This window comes from Protopterus annectens, chromosome 14.part0 (genome assembly GCF_019279795.1).
Source record: "Protopterus annectens isolate FY-2018-M chromosome 14.part0, PAN1.0, whole genome shotgun sequence".
Classification (NCBI taxonomy): Eukaryota; Metazoa; Chordata; order Ceratodontiformes; family Protopteridae; genus Protopterus; species Protopterus annectens.
Window position 1 is genome coordinate 800,289,292 of NC_056748.1, and position 16,887 is coordinate 800,306,178.

Consider the following 16,887-nt stretch of genomic DNA (forward strand, 5'->3'; position numbering starts at 1 on the left):
AAAAACCAAGTACAGGCATCCAATGTTTTATCCAATAAACGTTGTTTATTGACTGCTGTACCTTTGTTACAGCTCCACTTCAGCATCAGTATTTAGTATTTCAGCCTTATATATTTTTTTGCCATGTACATTACTTCTCCTTGCTAGTAAGCGTAAAGTAAAGTATCACAGCACCAGTCACTTACGGCGGCCACAGTCGGGCATCTCAGAAGACTGCTTGCTAGTGCACAGTATTTCTTGCTATCAATGTGCCTTTTATTTATTTATTTATGTTTTAATTAATTCACTAGTATAGTGTTACAGTTTCATTCCTTGTGACAAACAGCATTGTTGAACTTCCTGAATAGTTTGCTTCTACATCTAATATTTTAGGAAATTTTAAGGTCAATAATAAACTGAATTTAATAGGGCAGATACTTATACAGCTGTTTAATAACTAGATGTGTGCATGTCCTCCTTATGCTCACATTTGACTAGTATAGAGAATGCATTTTTTTTTCTGTGCCAGAGTTAACCTTAGAACTTACTTTTGTCTGACTCAGTCTGGAGACACGCTGAGTATAAGACCAGTTTTGTTACCAGCAAATGGCGTATTTCAGCAGGGAATAGGGACTTGTTGAAAATTATACTATGGAGGTCTTGCAAGGTGTATTTTTAAAATGTGTACCCCATGTTAAAATAGAAAATCAAACAGAAACCCAAGTGTCGCTCATCCTTCTCTAACACACAAGACAAGCAGGCGGGTTAGGAGGGGGTTGTTTAGATGCTTTAATACATAGAAACACATCAGGATGGGTAGCAGCATCATAAAGTACAAATAAACTAATTAATAGACCTTACATACATAAGTACATGCTTACATCTCAGTGGCTAACTACAAAATGGCACCTTGTGGAAGCCCTTGGATAGCTTCTTAAAGGTATATATGCACATATTGATCTACATCCTTCCTCTTAAAAAGATTGCCCTTTGAAAAAACAATATCAGAGTTAGACATGCATTACTATATATATATATTAGAAACAAAACAGTCTTCATGTCCAAGCTGATTCATATCTGCTACAGAGTTTAGAGATGCAACCATATCTCGTAACATAACATTCTGGTCCAAATTTAGCAACAAGGACAGTCTGCAGTGCACAACTCATATAAGGAACTTCTGGATTCGTCACAGGAATGGAATGTCCTCTGGAACTTCCTCCGTAATTGGAACACCAGACAACTCACTCTGAGATGGTCTTTCTTACAGGCAATGTGCTGTGGTATAGGCTCGGACACTGGTGTCATATGTTTCAGATTCAATCTAAAGACTGATCCTTGTAATTCCACAAAGTATATCTGCTCTGGACCAATATTCTTTACAACGCCAATCCGATCAATACCTTTGGACATTTGCATTCTTACCACTTCTCCCTCTCATAATGGTTTGAGCAGTTTGCTGGTTTTATCATAGTAGGACTTCTGGGTTAGGCATTTCTTCAACAGATTGGCTTTCACTAGCGTGTTCTTGACACATGGAACTAACAATTGACTACTAATTAGTGGTGTGGTTCTGATTTGTCTCGACAGAAGTCTCTGAGCAGGTGAACCAAGATGTTTATCACGAGGAACATTTCTGAGATTTAAGAGATTCAGGAAAGCATCACTGTATCTTGTTTTGACTTCTCTAGTAACTGTTTTTGCACTTGGAACTGCACGTTCTGCCAAACCATTTGACTGCAGGTACTCAGGACTACTTGTAACATGAGTAAAGTACCATTCTTCAGCAAATCTTTTAAACTCTTGACTTGTAAACTGGGTGCCATTGTCAGAAATAACTTTGTGTGAGCTACCATGGATTGCGAAATGATGCTTCAGCTTCATAATGACAGTACTGCATGCTAGATTAGAAAGTAGGTCAATCTTGAAACAATTGGAGTAAGAGTCTACTAACACCAAATAATGTTGACCATTCCACTCGAAAATGTTTGTGGCTACTGTCGACCAAGGTAGTTCAGGAATTTGGTTAAGCTGAAGTGGTTCCTTTTGTTGATGTGGTTTTGTACTTTTACACACTGAACAAGATGGAAGTGCTCTTTTGATGTCTTGTGACATACAAGGCCAAAATACTAGTCCTCTAGAGTCTTTTAATAGGTTTGTTTCCTGAATGACCACGATGCAAGATAGTAATGTACTCTAATTGCAAAGACTTTGAATCAATTACTTTTGGACCTTTCATAGTGACACCTTTGTCAGCCAAAATCTTATCTCTGTATGGAAAATAAGGTTGCATTTCTTGAGGTAAACTAGATTGCTCTGATGGCCAACCTTGACTGGTAAAGTGGATGAGCCACTGTAAAACTGGATATGTGGCTGTATGATCTCTCAACTCATCAAGACATGTGGAACAAAAAATTCTCACGTCCATGACTTCAAAATCAAGGGTCTCATTCTCATGCTGTTCTTTGGTGGTTCTGGATGATCTGGATAATGTATTAGCAAGGTAAAGAAGTTTGCCTTTCTTGTAGACAAGACTGAAATTGTACTTCTGCAGTCTCAGCATCATATGTTGCAGTCAGGCTGGAGTTGAATCCATAGGTTTTCTCAAGATAGTGACTATAGAGGTTGGTGGTCTGTTTTGATCTGGATAGGTCTACCATAAACTTAATCATGCAACTTCAAACACACTTGCCAAAAGCTCTGTCTCGATCTGGGCATACTGCATCTCAGTTTGGGTAAGAGTTCTTGATGCATTGACAACAGGTTGATCCTCTTGTAGGATGACTGGACCTAGACCAAATTTTGAAGTATCACAGGAAAGTGTAACTGGTTTGTGAACATCATAGTATCTGAGAGTTGATAAACTAGCAGTTCTCTGTTTCAGGACTCAAATGCTCTTTGGTGTTGCTCTAACCAAGGCCAGGACACATCTTTACGTGTCAGCTCTCTGAGTGGTGCTGATAGTTGGCTCAAGTCTGGAATGAACTTGCCTAGGTAGTTCACCATGCCAAGAAAACGTTGCTGGGCTTGAACATTGTCTGATGCTGTCCTCTCAAGAATGGCTGTTTGTTTTGAAGGGTCTGGTCGTAGGCATATACTAGTAAATAAATTAACATAAGTAACTTCTTGTAGCCTAAATTTGCATTTATGTGGATTGAGCATAAGATTCACTTGATGTGCCCTTTCTAGAACTTTTTTGAGGTTTCTGTCTTGTTCTGCTTCATCATGATCTCTGACTAATATGTCTACTATAATAGCACAAGGATACCCAGGAAAAATTTGCTGCATTGCTTGTTGAAAGACTTCACCTGCAGAATTTATCCCAAATGGCGTTCTCAAAAAGCTGTATCTGCCAGAGTACTGAACGTAGTGAGCAATGATGATTTTTTTATCAAGCTGAAATTGCCAAAATGAACTCTTTGCATGTAGGACAGAAAAACAGTGGCATCTGGTTTCAAGGCTGCGACTTCAGTTGTGCACATTGGATGATGAGGTCTTTTTAATGCTTTGTTCAAATCTTGTGGGTCAATACGTATTCTGATGTCATCTGAGCTTTTCTTATCAGCTACCACCATGGAAGATGACCCATTCATTTGGCGCTGCAGCTGGACAAATCACACCTTGTCGCACCATTTTATCTAGCTCAGCTTTGACTCTGTCCTGTATAGCTGTTGGAACTTTTCGTGCTGGCCTGATAACTAGACTGACCTCTGGGTCAAGCTTCACAGAAGTTTGCCTAGTTTGTCTTCAAAAAGATCAGCATAGGGAGAAAAAGTGTACTGGGTAAAATTAGAATAGTGGTCTTTTAAGCTAACATGGTGGACTTCCTTGTTAAAAGAAAGCAGTCCCATTTTCAAACAGTCTCTGAGCCCTAATAATGACTGGATGTGCCTCTTGACCACATAAAATAACAAGTCGTAACTCCTTCCCGCAGGAAAACATGAAAGCACTACTGAACCTTAGGTTTGAATTTCTTCACTTCCATAAGCAAACTTCACACACCTTGCCACATCAAGCCTTTCACCATAGCACACTCTCGCAAATATATATGCTGACATAACATTGCACTTAGAACCTGCATCAACTTTGAGCTCTATGGGTTTTCTGTTTATCCAGACAGTACAAAATACTTCATTCTTTGCCTTAAATCTACTGCATTGACTATTTCATGAAGCATGGACACGCCATCAACAAAAAGAGTTGGGTTGCAGCTTTGTAACTGAGCAACTTGTTTCTTAAAATGTTCCCTTTTAATAAAAGAATGTGGGCCTTTTGATTTACAAAACCTTCTGAAATGATTCCTTTTATTGCATTTGTGGCATTGCTGGCCAAAAGCTAAACATTTTTCCCTTTTAGATTCATGACTTCTACCACAATTACAACAATTGGCAGTGAAACTAGGTTGGGGCCCATGCTTTGAGTTTGCTGCTTCATTGAGACTGTGCAAACTCTGCAATTTGCTAGAAAGCTCTGGGGTTTACCAGTGAATGCTGCAGAGGTTACAGTTGCTGCCATGTGCTTGGACTTGTTTCTTTTAACTACGTGCTGCATACTATCAACATGAGTTTTTAACACTGTGCCTTCTTGAGCTGTTCTCATTTGTAAGCATGTTGGTGTGCTTTTCTGTGACCTCGTATGTCTGACAAATCTTAATGGCTTTTTCAAAGTTAAATCACTATTACTATGCAAAATCTTTCTCACAGCATCATCTTTAGTACCACACACGTCTCCTTTATCAGCTCATCCCCATAAGTCACCAAATATGCTCATTTTAGCCTTATTTCTCAGGTCAGTTATATATGCTGCAAATGTTTCACCAGGCTTTTGATCCGTTGTGTAAAATAAGTGCCTTTCCATTGTAACATTTGTCTGGGGGTTACACATTTTTCTAAATTTACATTGTAAGCACTCTGGGCCCCCCCTTGACTCAGCCTGTACAACAATATGATAGCTTTTCCCCCTCTCCTGTATAGATACCAGGTGCATACATAAATGAACAGTCCCTTTCTATGGCTTCTGACCCAGCTAAATTAAGTATAATAAATCCCTTTGTACGGTCATCTTTAAAAGAAAATTCAGCCTGTATGAAAATGTCATACTCTTGCTCAAACACTGTCTAGTTCTCAGCAATATTACTATCAAACACAAGTGTGTTGGGTTTTCGAAATCCTTCTGCCATGCCCACAAAGTATACACAAATGCATTGAAAATATGGCCCTTGTAAGTTTGTATGAGCAAACAGTTCTGTGAGCTTGTAATAACATTCAAATGCACAAAAAACTCTTCATAATACTATATTTAACAAGATATGCTCTGTAATGGCTGTACTTTTCAAAATAACTTTACTGCAACACTGCACAAACATGCGAACACCTTTACACACTTCTGATAACTCTGATATCGTTGCTTAATATAAAAAAATCATGCTTTGTGAAAATGCAGTTGTTTTCCCTTACTTTATTCATTTTATGCAATTCGGACTTTATTTCAAGCTGATGGACAGCCTTGATGTCCTTCAAGGATGCATCTGCAGTCATCACATATGGGTTGTCCTGCCTCAGGCAGCCCTTCGGTCGTCCGGATTCCAAAGTCTGGGTCCGGCGTCGGCTGATGTCGCCCTTTCCCCGACGTCAGAGCGCCTGGGGTATAAAAGAGTCAGCCGACGCCATCTTCCTCCATCTTTCTTGCCGCGTGGTGCCCGAAGCAGAAGCAGTTCGCAAGTGCCGGTCGGCCAGCTCCTGTAATTCAGCTACCGAAGACTTCAAAAGCTAAGTACCCCATTGGGGACTCTTTCTTGCCTCAGCCGATGTCAGATAAAGTTAATAATTGTTTAACTTGTGGGAAACAAATACCTCATAAGGATTTCCACTCTTACTGCCTCCCCTGCCTAGGCCCAGACCACGACGTCACGGCCTGTTCAGCCTGTGCTTCCTTCAACCGACGCACTCTTAGACGTCGGGCGGAGTTTGCAGAGGAATTTTTTGGGGCTAGTTTTTCATACAATATGCCATCGGAGACTCCGACTTCACATTTGATTAAGAAATGGAAGGACAAGGACCGGCACATGCGGGCCGCGGTTTTGGCGGAAACCATGGCCAGGCCTACCGCGAGTGTCTCGGTCTCGGCTGAAACAGAGTCCTTGGTACTTCCAACCACCGAAACCGCTCAGCCGACTACCTCGGTCCCGGTGGCCCCGGCTGAATCTGTTATTGAATTTCCAACAGAAACTGGTGTCCTGGAACCTTCCGACACCATACCTTTAGACAAAACTACACCAGCATGTGGTGCAGCCAGGCCTCTTGCATCCATGTCCATTAAGGCATTCTCTAGGGCTAAAGCTGCTAAACTCTCCAAAGCTTTGCCTCCCAAGGTTATCCCTCAGGGACCCTCTACAGGTTCACAGATTCTAAGCTTAGCAGAGGACCTTATCTCCTTAAATAGGGGCTCTCAACCTCATCCGGACAGGGGCTCTCAACCTCCTCCAGACAAAAGGCCCAGGGTTGAGCCCTCCGATCCCCACTCCTCAGATGAGGCCTCAGATGGTTCTAGTCTCTCGGACCACCAGGAGGAGGCTTTTTCGGCCTACGAGGATTCTGATGCAGAGGATTCTATTCCCTTGGCCTCCCCTCCTGAAGAGTTTTCCTTTGGGGAGGCACTCCACACTATGAGAGAGCATTTCCAATGGCAGGGCCAGGAATTCTCTGATTCCAGGAAGAGATTAAGGACCTTCTTGCATTTGCCTCAGCATAGACCTTTGGCTATTCCTCCTGTTTTAAATGTCATTGATGATGTGTACTCTGAGTCTAGCACAACCCCTGATTCTCTACCTCCGGCTCCTGTCAAACCCGATAGGTACTACAGGGTCCCGGACTCGCATCTTCACCTTTACAAGGCCCACTCTGCTGATCCAGAAAGTATTTCCCAGGGCCCTAAAGGGGTTGCAGCTGCCACTACTAAAAATCCTCTCCCCCCTGAAAGGGAGTCTAGAGCTTTAGAGAGATGAGGTAAAAAAGTGTATACTTCTGCTACTTTTTCTATGAGGGCATTAAATTGTCAATTTCATATGATACAGTACCAAGAGTATTTGTTAGATGAATTGCATAAAAAACTGTCTTCACCTGAACCCCTAGATCACAAATCACTTCAGGATCTGGTGCATAACTCCCAACAGGTTAGCAACCATTTCTTGCAATGTGGTTATGATGCATTGGAAGCTTCATGTAGGTCAGCTATGACTGGCACAGTCATACGTAGGCATGCTTGGCTGAAGGAACAATCTCTGCCAGACCATGTCAAAGCAAAGCTTCTGGATGCTCCACTGGAAAAGCAAAAGTTAGGAGGTCCTAAAGAAAGTTGAAGAAAAGGCAAAATCTGTACAAACTGTCAAAGATTTTCTCCATGTCCAACCACCAAGATTCAGCAGGAATTGGCCTTCCAAAAATTGGTCCTTTCCAGACACAGAGAGGTTTCAGAGAGGCAAGAACAGGCGTGCCAGAGGCAGAGGGCAAGCTAGAGGCTCCTACAGAGGACGTCAATGGCAGCCTCCCAACCAGAGAGGTAATGCAGGACCTACAACTGCTGCATAAGGACAGGCTCAATGACTTTACTTTGACACCGCCAACCAGGGCTCAATTGGAAGCACCCTTGGGCGGAAAGCTTTCTTTATTCTCAGAAAATTGGCACAGTATTACAAGGGACAAATGGACACTACACATAATAGACAAAGGATACAGGTTCCATTTTCACACATTACCAAAAAGAAAAGGCATGCCAGACCTGCCACCGAATCAAAGGGCAGAGGCTTTGAAACAAATCTCCAGCTTAATGCAAATGAAAGCTATAGAAAAGGTTCCTCTCTCAGAACAAGGCCAAGGATTTTATTCCAGACTATTCCTTGTTCCAAGAAAAGAAAAGCAATGGAGGCCTATTCTCGACTTGTCCGCACTGAATACTTATCTCATTGTACCAAAGTTCAAAATGCTGACTCTACAGCAGCTCCTTCCCATGCTGGGCAAGGGGTCTTGGCTGGTAACTCCTCAAGGAGGCATACCTGCATGTCCCTATCAGACAAAGTTGCAGAAGACATCTCAGATTTCTTACAGGTTCAGAGCATTATCAATTCTCAGCATTGCCCTTTGTCTTATCTACTGCGCCCAGAGTATTCACGAAATGCCTCGCATCTGTAATTGCACACTGCAGACTTCAGGGGATTCAAATATACCCATATCTGGACGACTGCCTTATACAAGCGGACAGCCAACAAACTTTGGTAAAACATTTGAATTACGCCATCCACCTACTTTCAGGCCTTGGGATATACAGTCAACATTCACAAATCAAGACTTGTTCCATCCCAAAGAATAACCTTTCTGGGTGCGAATCTAGATACAACCACCCAAATGGCTTTCCTCACAGAAGAAAAACAAAGTCAACTACCAGATTACTTCAAAAATCTGACAAGACAAACTCAGCTGACTGCAAGGAAAATCCTGCAGGCCCTGGGTTACATGGCGTCTTGCATCCTTCTGATTCCACAAGCAAGGCTACATACGAGGAAACTACAATGGTTCCTAAGGAGTTTATGGACTCAGCACAGTCACAGCTTGGAAACTTTGATACCACTCATTCCATGCCTTCAAGAGGAATTTTTGTGGTGGGCTCAAGCAAGCCAGTCAAACAGGGGTCTGCCCTTCAGAAAACCAATAGCCAGCCAAACCATTACAACGGACGCTTCAGACCACGGATGGGGAGCGCACATGGAGGGCAGATGCATTCAAGGTCTATGGTCACAAAAAGAGCTACGCATGCACATAAACCAAAAGGAACTGCTGGCAGTGATACATGTAGTCGAAGCCTTCAAACCTTTTCTGCATCAAGGCCACCTACTAATAAGGACAGACAACACCTCAGTTATGTGGTACATAAACAAGCAAGGAGGCACCCATTCATATCCTCTTTGCAGACTGGCAATGAATCTATGGGAACTTTCCTTGAAACTCAACATAGAGCTGCAATCTCAGTTTGTGCCAGGGAAAGACAATATACTGGCGGACAGCTTAAGCAGAAATATCATGGATGCACACGAATGGATGCTGCACCCAGACATCTTTCTACAGATAACACAATCATGGGGAAGGCCGGACATAGATCTTTTTGCCTCCCCCCACAATCATCAGCTGAAGAAATTCTGCTCAAGGACATACCACCCACAAGCATGGAAAGTGGACGCCCTCTCTTTCAGCTGGAGAACTCTAACAGTGTATGCATTTCCACCTATCCCATTACTGACCAAGGTCTTACTGAAGAGCAGGACAGAGCAGCCAAAAGTGATTCTGATAGCTCCGGACTGGCCAAGACAGCACTGGTACCCACTGTTAAAGAGCATGTCACGCACAAAACCATGGCCTCTTCCTCAATGGCCACTTCTCCTGACACAGCACAATTACAAAACTCTGCATTCCAACCTGAAAACCTTGCAACTAACAGCCTGGAAAATACCTTGACTCCTCCTCAGGATAGGCTATCCCAGAGAGTGAAGGATATTATCATGGAAGCTCGCCGGCCTTCCACAAAAAAGGCATATTCAGCAAAATGGAAAAGATTTCTCACTTAGAACACCATAAAGGGCCTAGATGCGACAGTGATGAACATGGCACATATCCTGGAATACTTGGCAGAAATGTTCCACAATGGTCTGTCTTACTCTTCCATTAAAATTCATGCTTCAGCAATTTCAGCAGAGTACAATACTGATCCACCTGTCTTCTCACATCCTCTCCTAAGGCAGTTTCTAAGAGGGATTAAAAACATCAAGCCTCCAAGGATACCACCACTGCCTACTTGGGACCTTAACTTCGTGTTGGAAAAACTAACACTGCCTCCCTTTGAACCAGCAGCATCTGCAGAACTACAGTTCTTGTCTTGGAAGACTGCCTTCCTTCTGGCCATAACCTCAGCAAGAAGAGTATCTGAGTTGAGTTACAGGCCCTCATGGCAGTACAGCCATTTATTATTTTTCATCAGGACAGAGTTTCATTGAGAACCAGTCCTACATTTATGCCAAAGGTGGTATCGAGGGTCTCATTAAACCAAGCTATTCATTTGCCTACCTTCTTTCCGAATCCACAAAACAAAGGGGAGAAACTTCTGCACATCCTGGACATGCACAGACAGTTGTGCTACTACTTGGACAGAACTAAAAGTTACAGAAAAACTGACCAGCTGTTGGTAGCATATGCTGCTAGTGCACAAGGAAAAGCAATTTCCAAACAGACAATCTCAAAATGGATAGGGAATTGCATTCATTTTTGTTACTCCTTTCATGGAAAAACTGTGCCAGCTAACATTAGACCTCATTCCACGAGAGCCACAGCCACCTCCACAGCCTTCTTAAGAGGGGTGGCTACCAAGGACATTTTGGAAGCTGCTACATGGAGCTCCGTGCATACATTTTCCAAGCATTACAATTTACCTTTATATTCCAGATCCAGAGCAGGCTTTGCTACGGCAGTCCTGCAGGGCATTTTAGCTACACCATCCTATACATAGATCCTCCACCCCCAGATTGGCTATGGTATTCTACCTATATGTGATGACTGCAGATGCATCCTTGAAGGACATAGTACAGTTTTGTACCTACCATAAATGTAGATGTCCGATAGGTATGCATCTGCAGTCAGGTTTTCCCTCCTCCTTCCCCTCTGTGGTATTTCTTGGGTAATACTCCCTCTTCTAGCTAGCTGGGGTAATCTATTATGGTGTATTTGTTTTTTATTACTGTGCATGTTTGGAATATTTTGCATTTCTCCAAATTTAGCCTTCCTTAGAGGGCACCTGGCATCTGGGGCAAGAAAAACTGAGGAAGATGGCGTCGGCTGACTCTTTTATACCCCAGGCGCTCTGACGTCGGGGAAAGGGCGACATCAGCCGGCGCTGGACCCATACTTTGGAATCCGGCCAACCGAAGGGCTGCCTGAGGCATGACAACCCATATGTGATGACTGCAGATGCATACCTATCGGACATCTACATTTATGGTAGGTACAAAACTGTACTTTTGTGGTATTAAAGATAATGCTGTGAGAAAAATTTTGCTTCGTGATGGTGATGTAACTTTGAAAATGGCCATTGAGAATTCTCAGATATACGAGGTCACAGAAAAGCAAACAAATATGCTTACAAATGAGAACTGCTCTCAAGTATTTTTTCAGTATCGTACATATCGGTTTATGCGAATATCATTTAGAATGTTCTGTATGCCTTGTTTCGTATTTTACAGGTAAGAAATAGTGCTGAGCAAGTTTTAATATCTGAAATTCATTTGACCTGTTTTGCAAAGTTTGTACACTTTAGGGATGATTCCCTCTTGTTTATTCCTCAAGTTCCTAGCAATTACCTCAAGTCATTTTAGCCAAGCCGCCTTTAACTTCGTGCCCCCTGGCTATGCCGTTTCTGATTCCATGTCTTTTAGACATGCCTCTTCTGGCACCATGTCACTCACCTTTCTCTAACACAAGATAAGCAGGCAGGGGGTTTGTTTAGATGCTTTGATACATAGAAACACATCAGGATAAATAGAATCATAAAGTCCGAATGACCTAGTTAACAGACAGACCTTGCATACGTACATGCTTACGTCTCAACAGCTAACTAAAAGGTGGCAGTCTAGCTTGCACGTGCCAAGTATTTATACAGTTGTGCAAGCCCTTCTTAAAGGTGTATATACACACATTGATCTACACCAAGTATATTATAATCTTGTGTCAAAATTTATATGTTTGCATATTTTTCAAAAAAAAAAAATTATTTTTTGCAAAGAAACATGCTGATGTTCATCGTGTTACACTGCTGCAGTTATTACACTTGGGTTATCCTGCCGTCATGCGGTCCCGCAGTCGGCCAGAGTTCCAAAGTCTTGGTCCGGCGTCGGTTGCTGTCGCTTCTTTCCTGATGTCAGTGCGCCAGGGGTATATAAGATGCATCCGACGCCATTTTCTTCAGTTTTTCTTGCCGCACGGTGCCCGAAGCAGAAGCAGTTTGCAAGTGCCGGTCGGCCAACGTCTGTCTTGGTTATAGCCTGCATAACTTATAACAACTAGCCAGCGGCCAAAGCTTCAGGGCATCTTCCATGCCCCAAACACACACACACACACACACACACACACACACACACACACACACACACACACACACACACACACACACACACATGCATACATGCATAAAAAGTTTACACACCCCTGTTAAAATTCCAGGTTTTTGTGATATACAAAAATGAGACCACAATAAATCATTTCAAAATTTTTCTCACCTTTAATGTGTCCTATAACCTGTACAGTTCAATTGAAAAACAAATCTGTTAGGGAAAAAATATATAAAAAAAAAAAAAAAACGTACAATAAGCTGGTTGCATAAGTGTGCACACCCTTAAACTAATAGATGTTCTGTAGTCCTGTCTTGCCTTCATTCTTACACATGGGTTTCAGAGCCGATCCTGTACTCTGACTCAGCCTAATACAAAGCTCAAAGTCTTCTAGTTGTCTCATGGCTAGGTAGGTATCCCATGGTGCACCAGTACAATCTCCAGATCTCGTTTGCCGCGTCTACAAGTTCAGATGTGCTTCTTCTTGGCCATTGCTAAATTTAACACTTTTTTCTATTTTTTCTGTATTACAGCCTAACGTTCCGATTTATATAGCTTTTGATAGTGTTTAATAGTATTACTAGTAGTTTCTGACTTGCTGAAGTGTTTTTCTTGACATTTAGATTCTTGTTGTGATAACTGGTTGACAGTTGGCCTTGTTCTCGTTGGTGTTCTGTGTGCCAGTCTTTTTCTATTTATTGTGCGCATTTGCACCTGTTTGATATTTGCAGTCCTCATTATTGTAGAAAGTTTGGAATTTAAATAGTTATTAGTTGGATATTTAGTGTTTCCAGTTAAGGTGCGCATTTGCGCTCAATTTACCTTGTTATTCGTGTGCCGTGTTGATTAGTATTAGAGAGTTAATATTTAGACTTTCCTTAGATATTTATCTGGATATCTAGCTATTCAGTTGGCATAAAGGGTCTTTTGATATTTTCGACCCTTCTTAAGGTTCTACAGCTTGGTGTGTGACCGTAGATTTCACTGAGACAGTTTGGTCTTTTACATAGTTCGTATTAGTGTGTGTGCTGTCTAGTTAGTAGTTTCTGACCTTCTAGTCTTTCTCTCTACCTAGGTCCATTTCAGTTAGAGGACCTAGTTCTCTGCCTTTTTTCTCTTACCAGGGCTAGGCCCATTTAAGTTAGAGGACCTAGTCCTTTTTGGCATGTGAGTATTAGTTTGGTAAGGGTAGGCCCGTTTAAGTTAGAGTACCTAGTCCTCATTGTGTTTGTGTTGTGTTTTTTCTGCTTCTTCGGTTAGCATGTCTAAAGAGGCAAAAGACCATAAACCCTCGGAATTTAAGAAATGTGTAAAATACTCCCAGAAAATGTCAATTAGAGATGGCCATAGTAATTGTGTGCATTGCCTCAGAGCCATCCATCTGCAAGAAACCTGTCTGTTTTGCCATTCCTTCAGCTCCAGAGTTTTACAGGAGTGGAAGAACAAGCTAATTTTGAAAGGTCTCCTCAAGCCTTCTTTCGAGGAAGACTTGGCCAGTTTGTCGTCTTCCTTGAAATCCCATTCATCCAAAAAAGATAAGGCTAAATCTACTAAGAGGCATTCCCTGGCACCATCCAGTGCTTCGGAACCGCCTCCTAAACTTTTTAAACCAGACAAGACGTCTACCTCCTCGGTTCCACTGATCTCTGAGCCGATCGAGGTTGTTAATATTGTGACTTCAGTTTCGGCCCCATGCATTTTGGAGCCGGCTACTGATAGCAAGCATCGGAGCCGGTCCAGAGATCCCTTGCCGGTCTTCCCAACTTTAAGGTCTCCTGTCTTACAGAGGTCCAGATCTCCCACACTGTTTTCCAGATCTTCCAGGAGCCTATCGGACGAAGATATGGAGAGAGTAGTGCTGAGACTACTGAAATCATCTGCCTTGCCAAAAATGCTGTTGGCTCCGACCCACTTGGTCCCGGAGTCACCTGTGTCCATTCCACCTGTTATGGTTCCTCCTCCGAGCCATGCAGAGCTTTCGGAGCCGGAGTGTTTGGTACTGCTGGTTGTGGAACACTCTATTCCAGCTCCCCCTGAGGCTTTCTCTGAGCCTAGTTCTGCTCTGACACCTTCGGTGCTGTCTGTGGTGTCTAGGAGCCGAAGTTCCCCAGTCGGCACCAACAAGGACACTTGGACCCGGACCTCTTCGGTTCTGAGTCTCCCTCTCGGTGCGTCGGCTAGGGTGTGCTCAGATCCTACATCTATCTCGGAGCCAATGGCTCTGGAGCGGATGACTTCCTCTGTCTCCTCGGAGCCGAGGAGGTCTTCGAAGCCGGAGAGGTCTGCCTTTGGGATGATGTGGAGTGTGCTGTCCTGCTCATCAGCTCCACCCAGGGGTACCAACACTCTTCCTCCTGAGGCACCGACCTCCATCTCGGCACTTACTCCCTCTCTCGACAGCAGAGACCCACAGCCTCAGGAGCCCCCGGTTGGTGGCTTCCACTCTTCCAAGACCTCCCCGGAGTATCCTTCTGAGGAGCCCCTCAGAAGAGGACATGCAAGAGGAAGGATGTAGACTCCCAGGATGAGTCTTTTACCTCCAACACTGACCTCAAGGAGTCAGAAGGGTCCTCCAAGTCGTCCCCTGATGATGTCTCCTTTGTAGACATCTTGGAGATTCTTAAGCAGAAGTGTGGCTGGCCCACTGTTACCCCTTCTGATGAGGAATCGGTGTACCTGAAGGCTTTCTGGTCTCAACCTTCAGCCTCTTGGGTGTCTCCACCTTTCGATGAACTTTCCGACCTTATTAGTCGGAAGGTGTGGGAGATGGCTGATGCCATGGAGTCAGTTCCCAGGAGACATAATAAATTTTTGTCTGCTCCCAAAGAGAAGGAATTTTTATCCAAGGGTGTGCCTGTAGATGCCATGGTGGTGGCGGCGGCGGCCACTAAGAAGGAACTAGTGGAGTCTTCACCTGTCCATCCGCCGAACAAGGAGTCTCGAATGATGGATAGATATGGGAAACGTATCTTTTCATCAGTGGCATTCACACTCAGATCGCTGAACTACCTAACACATTGTACAAGGCTTCAGAGAGATCTACTTAAGGAGTTGGGACTCCACAAGGTACATCTACTGAAGGAGTCCCTGAGTTGTCCACCTTGAATTCCATTGTTAACTCCTTCATGAGGCTGATTTCTTATGCACCCGATGGAGCGAGCAGGGCAGCGGGATCAGGAGTTTCCCTTAGGAGGCACTCCTGGATGCGCTTGTGTAATTTTGCAGAGCCGTTCAAGTCTACCTTTACCAACGCCCCTTTGACGGTTCTTCCTTGTTTCGACCCAAGGTAAAAGACACACTCACTAGGTGCGAGCAAGAAGGGAAAATGCTGTCTGCTGTGGGAGTACGTTGTTACCGTCCCCTCTAGACCATACCCCAAGGGTCAGAGAGGTGGTAAGATGTGGTTCAAGAAGTCCCAGAGGTTTTTCCCGGATGCACAGCGTGACTCCTCCTTCAGAGGCACAGGAGGAGGAGCAAATGGTAGACGTCGCCCTAGAGGCAGAGATGGACCACAAAACCAGGAAGGCCGTGATTAGTTTCGAAGCCGTCCCTATTAGCGCTCCTGATGTGGAGCCCGGCTGTGCTTCTCTTGGGCCAGTCGGGGGTCGCATTTCTTTGTATCCAGAAGCCTGGCTAAGCATCACTCGAGACAAATGGGTACAAAGAATTATCACCAGAGGTTATTCCATACCCTTTTGTCTTCCACCTGACGTTCCCAAGAGGATCCCAGATGTTCCAACCAATCACAGGGATCAAGCAACCATAGAAGTGAACAAGTTGCTCGCCAACAGAGTCATCCAAACTGTTCCCGAAGACCAGGTAGGATTCAGAACTTACTCCAGATTCTTTTTAGTGCCAAAACGTATAGGGAAATGGAGGCCCATCTTGGACCTCAGCAAGTTAAACAAATCCGTAAAGAAGGACAAGTTCCAGATGGTGACACTGCAGTCTATACTCCCTCTATTAGGGAAAGACACTTGGATGTGCTCAGTAGACCTCCAAGATGCATACTACCATATAAAAATGGACAGAGCGTCGAGGAGCCACCTATGCTTACAGCTGGGAGCCAGTCAGTACCAGTTTTGTGCTCTGCCCTTTTGTCTCACCACAGCCCCCAGGGTGTTCACCAAATGTATGGCAGTAGTGATGGCTCACCTAAGACGCCTAGGATTCCAAGTGTTTCCATACCTGGACAACTGGCTCCCGACTGTCTCCACCAGGCATCTACTCCTTCAAACCAGAGATTCCACTATCCAACTTTGTGCCCAGTTGGGGATTACTATAAATTGAGAAAAGTCTGCCTTATCACCCTCTCAATTTGTGACTTTTATAGGTGCAGAAAGGCACAGTCACCATGTTAGCTCGTCTTCCTACAGAAAGAGCACAGAACCTCATACAAGTTCTCCATCTACTTCCCCATCCGAAAAGTCAAGGCAGTGACGGTGTTGAAGCTCTTAGGGACCATGGCATCCACCATATTGCTAGTCCCTCTTGCCAGATTACATATGCAAATTCTTTAATGGCTTCTATCGTCCCAGTGGTCCTTTCAACAACTGCCTCTATCCCACCACATCATTTTAACAGAGTCTTGCAAAAAGGACCTCCATTAATGGACCCAACCCAACCAACCAACGACAGGCACTCCATTCCTTCCTCGCCAACCCATTGCTACTGTGACCACGGATGCCTCACAGATAGGGTGGGGGGGGGGGCATTATCTAGGCAGGACTGTCCAAGGCACATGGCAAGATCACGAGGCTCACCTG

General features: G+C 43.8%; 1 protein-coding gene across 1 annotated transcript in view; it reads left to right on the plus strand.

Annotated features, from left to right (window-relative positions):
* The window catches only part of SUFU (SUFU negative regulator of hedgehog signaling), a 1,639,861-nt gene that overhangs the window by 802,076 nt on the left and 820,898 nt on the right, over window positions 1-16,887 (plus strand). The window lies entirely within an intron of this gene.